Source organism: Salmo salar, chromosome ssa10 (assembly GCF_905237065.1).
Source record: "Salmo salar chromosome ssa10, Ssal_v3.1, whole genome shotgun sequence".
In the NCBI taxonomy this organism is placed as follows: domain Eukaryota; kingdom Metazoa; phylum Chordata; class Actinopteri; order Salmoniformes; family Salmonidae; genus Salmo; species Salmo salar.
The window spans coordinates 29,329,096-29,339,584 of record NC_059451.1 but is presented as its reverse complement, the minus strand read 5'-3'; the positions used below and the strand labels follow the sequence as shown (position 1 = coordinate 29,339,584).

The 10,489-nt window shown below is 41.7% G+C and overlaps 1 protein-coding gene across 6 annotated transcripts in view; it reads left to right on the top strand.

Moving 5' to 3' along the window:
- Positions 1-2,990: 2,990 nt before the first annotated feature.
- tbl1xr1a (TBL1X/Y related 1a) overlaps positions 2,991-10,489 on the top strand; it is a 27,570-nt gene continuing 20,071 nt past the window's right edge. For 2 of the 6 annotated variants that reach the window (XM_014216748.2, XM_014216741.2), the window contains exons 1-3: positions 2,991-3,088; positions 3,218-3,294; positions 8,992-9,036. The gene's annotated coding sequence lies outside the window, so the exon portion shown is untranslated. Of the gene's footprint in view, positions 3,295-8,991; positions 9,037-10,489 lie in introns of all 6 variants that reach the window. The other 4 variants (XM_014216745.2, XM_014216743.2, XM_014216746.2 and 1 more) reach the window with 4 other exon arrangements.

Below are 10,489 nucleotides of genomic sequence, written 5' to 3'. Positions count from 1 at the left end.
CTTTTTCAGGACCCTGTCTTTCAAAGACAATTCATAAAAATCCAAATAACTTCACAGATCTTCATTGTAAAGGGTTTTAACACTTTTTCCCATGCTTGTTAAATGAACCATAAATAATTAATGAACATGCACCTGTGGAACGGTCGTTAAGACACTAACAGCTTACAGATGGTAGGCAGTTAAGGTCACTGTTATGAAAACTTAGGACACTAAAGAGGCCTTTCTACTGACTGAAAAACACCAAAAGAAAGATGTCCATGGTCCCTGCTCATCTGCATGAATGTGCCTTAGGCATGCTGCAAGGAGGCATGAGGACTGCAGATGTGGCCAGGGCAATAAATTGCAATGTCCGTACTGTGAGACGCCTAAGACAGCGCTACAGGGAGACAGGACGGACAGCTGATCGTCCTCGCAGTGGCAGACCACGTGTAACAACACCTGCACAGGATCGGTACATCTGAACAGGACACCTGCGGGACAGGTACAGGATGGCAACAACAACTGCCCAAGTTACACCAGGAACGCACAATCCCTCCATCAGTGCTCAGACTGTCTGCAATAGGCTGAGAGAGGCTGAACTGAGGGCTTGTAGGCCTGTTGAAAGGCAGGTCCTCACCAGACATCACCGGCAGCAACGTCACCTATGGGCACAAACCCACCGTCGCTGGACCAGACAGGACTGGCAAAAAGTGTTCTTCACTGACGAGTCGCGGTTTTGTCTCACCAGGGGTGATGGTCGGATTCTCGTTTATAGTCGAAGGAATGAGCGTTACACGGAGGCCTGTACTCTGGAGCGGGATCGATTTGAAGGTGGAGGGTCCGTCATGGTCTTGGGCGGTGTGTCACAGCATCATCGGACTGAGCTTGTTGTCATTGCAGGCAATTTCAACGCTGTGTGTTACAGGGAAGACATCCTCCTCCCTCATGTGGTTCCCTTCCTGCAGGCTCATCCTAACATGACCCTCCAGCATGACAATGCCACCAGCCATACTGCTCATTCTGTGTGTGATTTCCTGCAAGACTGGGATATCAGTGTTCTGCCATGGCCAGTGAGAGCCCGGATCTCAATCCCATTGAGCACGTCTGGTACCTGTTGGATCGGCGGGTGAGGGCTAGGGCCATTCCCCCCAGAAATGTCCGGGAACTTGCAGGTGCCTTGGTGGAAGAGTGGGGTAACATCTCACAGCAAGAGCTGGCAAATCTGGAGCAGTCCATGAGGAAGAGATGCACTGCAGTACTTAATGCAGCTGGTGGCCACACCAAATATAGACTGTTACTTTTGATTTTGACCCCCCTTTGTTCAGGGACACATTATTCAATTTCTGTTAGTCACATGTCTGTGGAACTTGTTCAGTTTATGTCTCAGTTGTTGAATCTTAATCTTAATAATCTACAAATATTTACACATGTTAAGTTTGCTGAAAATAAACGCAGTTGTCAGTGAGAGGACGTTTCTTTTTTTGCTGAGTTTATATATAAACTCATAAAACATAGGAGAATCATCTTTTTTGACTGCACTGGGCCTGTAACAGGTCAAACCAATTTTTACATCTACCATATTCACATCTATTTAGCTTCCAAGAATAGATGGATAACTTGATAGCTCGCTAGCAAGCTAACTTAACAATTTAGTATTGTGCTTCATCATCCTGGCACTGCCACCCCGTTTTACTGCAGTTTAGACCCTTCTTTGGGAAGTCGCTCAACTTTAATTTCCGAAAAATAGTTTTTTTTTAGTAGATTTAGTAGCTAGCTGTTTAGCCAAGACACAACAGCTGTTATTTACAAACACACCAGATGTTTTTTTGTTATGTTTTTACATAATTCACCTATTTCAGGCCAGTGTGTGATAAATTATTTACATTTACATTTAAGTCATTTAGCAGACGCTCTTATCCAGAGCGACTTACAAATTGGTGCATTCACCTTATGATATCCAGTGGAACAACCACTTTACAATAGTGCATCTACATTTTTTAAGGGGGGGGGGTTAGAAGGATTACTTTATCCTATCCTAGGTATTCCTTAAAGAGGTGGGGTTTCAGGTGTCTCTGGAAGGTGGTGATTGACTCCGCTGTCCTGGCGTCGTGAGGGAGCTTGTTCCACCATTGGGGTGCCAGAGCAGCGAACAGTTTTGACTGGGCTGAGCGGGAACTGTGCTTCCTCAGAGGTAGGGGGGCCAGCAGGCCAGAGGTGGATGAACGCAGTGCTCTTGTTTGGGTGTAGGGCCTGATCAGAGCCTGAAGGTATGGAGGTGCCGTTCCCTTCACAGCTCCGTAGGCAATCACCATGGTCTTGTAGCGGATGCGAGCTTCAACTGGAAGCCAGTGGAGAGAGCGGAGGAGCGGGGTGACGTGAATTACCTCGACACCAGTGCCCCCGCACATTGACTCTGTACCGGTACCCCCTGTATGTAGCCCCACTATTGTTATTTACTGGTGCTCTTTAATTATTTGTTATTCTTCTCTCTTACTTTTTTTAGGTATTTTCTTTAAACTGCATTGTTGGTTAAGGGCTTGTAAGTAAGCATTTCACTGTAAGGTCTACCTGCACCTGTTGTATTCGGAGCATGTAACAAATAACATTTGATTTGAAAAGACATGGAAACGATCATCATGTCTAGAGATGGACGATCATGAGATATGTCAGATTACATCACGAAACTTGTCAAGTCAATACCAATCCCTATTACTAGCCACTCTATGGACCTAATTGACCTTTAAGGACATGACTTTTGACACATTCATATTGGTGGGAATTATGTTGTAGATATTAGCATTCTTTTATAGAGAGTTCTGCATCTGTGACAAAAATGTGTTTAGTGCTCTAATGTGTATTTTCTATAAAGACTATTCCAACAACATTAGGTATATAGGTACATAAAACACTGCTTTATACTGCGACACTTATTTTAATGTTTTTGTGTCCTCCAGTTTCTACCTAACTGCAGAGAATTGGCTGCCTCATTTTTGCCTGGAGAGTCACCTCCTCAGTGTTTCAGTGTCTGAAGCCGTTGGCTGGTTGTGAACCGTTTGGCTCTTTCTCCACTAGCAAGCAACCTTACAATGTACCCCAATTGCTCTTCAATGTAATTTTTTTAAAGGATTTATCAAATGCTACACTTATGTAATCAAAACACATGGCTCATTTGGGATTTTAACTACCAAGCTGCCATCTCGGAGTAGACTTATAACGCTTTATTGTGACTATATTTTAGAAAATAGCGGTGGAGGAGGAGATTCCATATAAGGAGCACAGCAGAGAAGGCACCCCTTGTGTAATCTGGGCATTTAAGTAAGTGTTTTCTTGGCTTTTCTCGTGATTGTAGGTCATATACAATATACTACGAGACGCATTCATTCTACACTATTGTTTGTAGGTGGTTATGATCAATTGTTTCAGTGTCACGGACATTTATTTTGGTGATTTCACAAAGGTGGGGGATGGGCAGCGTCAGCGTGTGTCCGCGCGCGCATGTGTCTGAATGTGTGTGTATGTAAATATGTGCGCGTGTGGTGACTAGAAGCTTGCTTCCTACGCCTGTCTACAACTTCACAGGGGGTGTAAGGTTGTTTGTTAGCCACTTTAAATGTATGATGATTATCATCACCGCCAAGCATTTTAGCTAAACCATTAGAAAAGTTTTATCTGAGGGGTTGAAAACAGATTTGTAGCCACAAATCTAGCTGTAATGTAAGCTTTATTGTGACTCATGGACACATAAGCATGTTACAGCATTAACTGGGGCTAGCTATACAAAATGGATTTGGATATGTGGAAACATTTATGTAGCCATATGTTAACTTATATATAATAAAGAAACAAAATCAGAGCTTATTGACAATTCAGCAATGTAACACATGAGTGTGGGGGAAGGGAACTCCGAGTCAGAGAGTGCTACTCTAGTGGCGCATTTACCCCGTGTGTTACCCAAAAGGCTCAGACTTTTCTGTTTCCATCTGCACCTTGTCGCACTAGGCCATGGCTCTGGCGGACCTGCCCTCACTTGGGGCCAAAGCCAGACCACTGGTACTTTTCAGCTGGCATTTACATAACAATGGCTCACTGAACTTGAACACCTTTTCACAAAGCAAATGTTTTGATTATGCAGAGGCTGTAGAGCCTGCTTTTTAGAAGTCCTCAGTGTCAGCCCTAGCTATGGCAACACAATTTCACTAGTATAACATAAGGGTGTATACACTACTAGTGTAAATGGTGTTATAGTCGAAAAGCACCATAGCTCAACTTAATGACACAGCAGTAGCCTAGTTGATGTCCAGGGATGCTGGCACTAGTTGACTCCACTGCTTCCCACAGTTGTATCAAGAATGGTCCACCACCCAAAGGACATCCAGCCAACTTGACACAACTGTGGGAAGCATTGGAGTCGACATGGGCCAGCGTACCTGTGGAAACTGTTGCGCGTGAAAAACCCAGCAGCATTGCCATTCTTGACACAAACCGGTCCGCCTGTCACACACTACCATACCCTGTTGAAAGGCTCTTAAATATGCTGTCTTGCCCATTCACCCTCATACACAGTCCGTCTGTCTCAAGGCTTAAAAATCCATCATTAACCTGACTCCTCCCCTTCATCTACACTGACAGAAGTGGATTTAATAAGTGACATCAAAAAGAGATCATAGCTTTAACCAAGATACACCTGGTCAGTCTGTCATGGAAAGAGCAGATGTTCCTAATATTTTGTTAACTCAGTGTATATTCCAGTTGTATTGCTTGACCTAAGAATTTATATTGAATTGAAATGTAGCAGGTAAACTTAGCTCCTGTTTTAAGATGGTATTGACCCAGTATTGTCTGACCACTATGCTTTATTATATTATGGGGATATTCAATCAGTGAAATGATCTATTAGAACAATAGAACAAAGGCCTAACACAACACTAGCCTAGTTAATGATCTGCTTTACACACAAGATGCCTATATTCACATTTCATATAGACATTAAGTTGATCATATTTACATAGCTTAAAGTCTCACCCTCTTATGTAGCTAGTGGTGGACTAGCTCAGTTATGTAACAGGTGCTTGACAGTAGACGGAAGGAACATGTGGGATGAGTGGATTTCAGTTCTTCAGCAGCAGTTCTTTGTTTCATAGATTGCCAGGACCATGACAGAACAAGACATAAATACAAAATCATCTATCAATAGTTCTCATACCAACCCATATTTAATTTAAATGGCACACATAGCCAGAGAATTTTACAATCAGAAATAGTCAGAAATATGATCTTAGTTCAGGCTAGTTCTTATTGCGTGTTCACATGCTTTATAATTGGAAACTTTGGACTACTGATGAAACTCCCAGATAAGCCAAACTCCATGTGCGCTTCCAATTTGGGAATACTAGTGGGAAACCTGGATAGCATCGTTGTACCCCACGTTTCCCAGTTAGGGAATTTTCTTCTTGCAAGGAGCATGTGAACGCAACCTTTGTTTAAAACCTTCACAATGAGCCTTATTTAGCCTAAATAATGTATTGAGCTAAAGGGAAATCAAGTGACATGACTGACGGAGCAAGACTTAGCCTAGGCCCAATAGTAATAATGCTGACCTCTACACTAATCTGAAGGGGGTTCAGCTTGGAAGGAATGATGAAGGTCTGTTGAGGGTTAGGATAAATAAAAAAGGTATAATGCATAGCTAGAGAGATGTGAAGTTAACTCTTCTTCATAAGCTAATACAAATCAGTGCCAGGCTGTGTGTTGGACCTTTCCGTTGCTCTGTAATTTGTTTTTCCTCTGGGGAAGCCCAGGGAGACGAACAGCAGCAGCAGCCCCTCTCCTCTTCTCTCCCTGTTGACACTTATCACATGGTGTGTGTTGTGACCCCAGAGGTCAAGTTTAACATGCTGAATGCCCCTGAACCCAGAGCACCCTCCCACTTTAGAGTAGTGCCTCTAAGTCCCAAGGCGTACCTTCCCTGTGCTTGAAGCGATCTTTGCTGACTGTGTGATAGGCGATGGCCTCTGTGATTTCTGTGTCCATGGGATGTTTTTAGTAGGTCGTGACACGTGAACACCGGCAATCATTTCCTGTTTAACGTAGGTGGGTGGTTGTGGCTGAGGGGCTTTGCTGCTGTCGGTCGCTTTATTTTTACCATCCTATCGTCATAAATTAGAGGATGGTTCTTCTTCAAATTATTGAATATATTTGTCGTGTTTCCTCTTGTTGTCGCCACAATGCTGAAGCACTTTGTAACAACAGTTGCATTTGGTTGACATTGGTTTGCCTGTAGCTGAAATACTGCCATACCACCAAATCGACGTTCTCGTTAGCACTAGCAGGACTCATGTTGCTGACACACACAGAGGTAAAGCCACATTGTTTCTAAACCTCATACTGTACTGTATTTGGTAAAGCCCTTTCTCTCCTCACCAGTATCTAACTGTACACTCCAAGCGGGGATGCTTGTGATTGGCCAGCATGTGTGGGCCATGCAGAGTGAGAACCCACTTATGATTGGTTAGCATCCTCTGTGCATGTAAAGAGTGAATGAACGGGGAGTCTAGCGCATCTCATTGTAAGAGGTACCGTAGTAGTTATTGTCGTATTAACGCAGTTTCTAAGAAAGGGGAAAATCGCAGCCTCTTGCAATATAGATATTGCACATGTCAATATCACAATTTCGATCAGAATTGGATTAATCATGCAGACCTAATAGTGAAACACGCTGGGAAGAATGATTGTATTGGTCAAGCAGAGCGATCAATGGAGGAGGCAGCTTTTCTTTGGAGCACATTAAATGTAGGCCAATGTGCAAAACAGGTTTTTTTGCAGTGAATTAGGATAAAGGCAGGTTTAGGGCTCTAATCAATATGCATCACAGAAATTCAGCGTTACAGCGTGATTTAAATTTAAAGGCAATGTTCCTGCATTAGCGGAGACGGCATTCATGGTAAACGCTGCAGATGCCGGCTCAACTGGAAATTACTTTAACATTTCTATCGCCCAATTTGTAACGCTTCAGCGATACAGATTGAATAGATCCCTTACTCTTTGCTAGTAGCAGTAAGCTAAGAATGACCTGCTTGGTGACAAAGGCTGTGTTTACATGGGCTGGTCTTTTAGATGGTGTGCACAACTTCCTGAGAAGTCTGACCTAATATTAGACATCACGTGAATCATTTTTATTTTTTATTTCACCTTTATTTAACCAGGTAGGCTAGTTGAGAACAAGTTCTCATTTGCAACTGCGACCTGGTCAAGATAAAGCATAGCAATTCGACACATACAACAACACAGAGTTACACATGGAATAAACAAAACATACAGTCAATAATACAGTAGAACAAAAGAAAACAAAAAGTCTATATACAGTGAGTGCAAATGAGGTAAGATAAGGCAAAGTAATTACAATATAGCAATTAAACACTGGAATGGTAGATGTGCAGAAGATGAATGTGCAAGTAGAGATACTGGGGTGCAAAGGAGCAAGATAAATAAATACAGTATATGAACCAGTCAAGGACTGTATGCCATACCAATCAAATGGTAGTCTCTTATTTCACTGACTGAGTTTAGGACTAATAAATAAGGAGTAGACCTACAGTATATTCACATGAGTGGCGCAGCGGTCTAAGGCGCTGCATCTCGAGCCTGGTTCGATCCTGGGCTGTGTCACAACCGGCCGTGATTGGGAGTCCCATAGGCCGGCGCACAATTGGCCCAATGTCGTCTGGGTTAGGGTTTGGCCAGGGTATGTCATTGTAAATAAGAATTTGTTCTTAACTGACTTGCCTAGTTAAATACGTTTTTAAAAAATCAAAAAGTTGATTGGCTATGATCCTCATATCCTTTATTTTCAACCAAGAGGAGAGGTGTTCTATTTAGGCCTAAACGTGAGCACAATGACTCTATTCTGTGCTATGCTATCTATTAAATTGAACTGAAGTTATCAATGATTTAGCATAGACCATTTTACGGGTCAGAGATGGCCTAATTAAACTGTTCACTGCAGCTTTCAATGGGGCTGGGTCTGTGGTAACAGATCTGTCTCACCCTTGGTCACGAGGAAGACTGAAAAGGAGTAGGGACTTGGAAGTGAAGTAGAGGGTGGTAATTGACCATTGAAGGTGACTTTAGATTGTCTTCCCATGGGTATCAAAAAATGTGTTGCACAAGTTAAACAGTGAAACCTTCATGTCCATTATTAGGATTATCTAATTTAAATTTCTGACTCGCATGAAATAGCCTGGTGGTTGTATAGTGTACAATGAACTACAAACCGTGTGAATGATGAGCCAAAGTCTAGATTCCAGAATCAGGGAAGTAGGCTATAAGTCAAACACAATAACTAAACAAACACAGCAGAATGTATGCTGCAATGAAAATATATCAAGCTACCAAACACGTTAAACTGCTATTTAATGACATGCTGGGTCTGTAGGATCTCGCTCTTCCTGTGCTGAGCCAAGTAGTCTGACTAGCTTGCTAAACATTTCCAGGATCTGTATACGTCCAGTGAAATGCTAGCCTACCTTTGCCCATCTGAGAAACTCTGCTATGGAATGTGATCTGTGCTGCGATAACAGTGGGGGAAGGAAAGGGAGAGGAGGAGTTCCCTTACTCATAGGTCATGTAGGCCATCGCTTACAACAGCTCTTAAAGCTTTAATTAAATACTAATCCCTGGGGTATACTGTATTGACTCTCATCAAATAGCAAGAGGATTCCCTCTCTTAGCACCTTTCCATCTGAAAACTGTGTTACTTAGGCTAGGCTATTTACTGCTTTTTGGCATCAAGGACCATCCTGCTTCAGCTTATTAGTTAGACAAATCTAAAGGCTCTAATTTAGTGAAACGTATACTGTTGCTTGCTGAAGTAGTATGGAGAAGCACACTTGAAGATTATAATTGGTTGACTTCTGTTTGTGGGTTAGCCTTACACTAAAGGTTGAGTGAGATGGCAATTTAGTTTAACGCTTATTAATTTATTTGAATCAGAATCTCTTTTTCTTCTGTCCTCAGACTAAAGAGGGATACTGTCATATCTGAATGACGTTCGGGCACATGGTAAGCACATTAACCTCCCTCTATAACCAAGCTGATATCTGAGCTAAATCTTTAAGGTTGATTTTCATAAATGCCTGCTTGTACTATCAAAGCTGTTGTATTGTGAGTAAGGAATTAAGGAGGCTATAGACTATTGGTGACAAACTATCCTTACCTTGCGTGGTTACAAGCAAAAGGTAGACTTGTTGCACCCACACAATGATCTAGTGTTGTCACGATATCAGAATTTGGACTTCAATACCAGGTTTAGTATCACAATACTTGATACCGCAAAGATACTCGATACCAAGACGATACACTAAACCGAAACGATACCAGGGCAAAAAAGAAAACGTATTAGCTCAAGTCACAGAATAACCACTGAGCTTTATTTTTTAAACATTGAACGATATGTTGATAATTGATAGAACTAAAATAACAACTTGAATATCTTCTATTATATATGCAATTTCATAAAAAAATAACACCATATTAAATAACAGAAGAACTGAGACTCAAAGCATACTAAATAATTTGACTAATTACATCTAAACTGTTTTAGAATGTAATTTGATACATATCAGGGTTAATTTAATCTATGGCCATAAAATTGGGTGAAATGACATTCCTTACAGGTAAATAATTGAATCTATTTAATGAATAATTTAGTTCCAAAACGACAAACAATTTGAGCTAATTACTGAAGCTTCTTACAGTGCATTCAGGAAGTATTGTGACACAGCCCAGGATCAAACCAGGGTCTGAGATGCAGCGCCTTAGACCGCTGCGCCACTCATGTGAATTGACTTTTTGCAAAAAACATTTACTTTACAGCCTTACTCTAAAATGGATTACATTTTCCCCCCTCATCAATCTACACACAATACCCTATAATGACAAAGCAAAACAGTTTTTTTGACATTTTTGCAAATGTCCAATATCAGTCTGGTGCAGTGGTTGAAGTGCTTTCTTTAACATTGCCTTTGAACGGCAGAAGGCTTTATGTAGCAGTCAACAAAAAGCTTTACATGCTGACCCCAGACGCGATCAGGACGCGCAGGTTGAAATATAAAAACAAACTCTGAACCAACGATATTAATTTGGGGACAGTTTGAAAATCATTAAACATTTATGGCAATTTAGCTAGCTAGCTTGTTGTTGCTAGCTAATTTGTCCTGGGATATAAACATTGGGTTGTTATTTTACCTGAAATGCACAAGGTCTTCTACTCCGACAATTAATCCACAGATAAAAGGGTAAACCGAGTACTAGAAACGAAATCTCTCCTCCTTCAGGCTTCTTTTTCTTCTTTGGACTTTATGTGGAGGTTGGCAACCAACTTTAGGTGCATTATCACCGCCGACTGAATTGTGGACCTCAGTTCATCTTTCAATCACCCACGTGTGTATATGCTCCTAAAACCAATGAGGAGATGGGTGAGGCGGGACTTGCAGCGCATCAAGCGTCACAAATA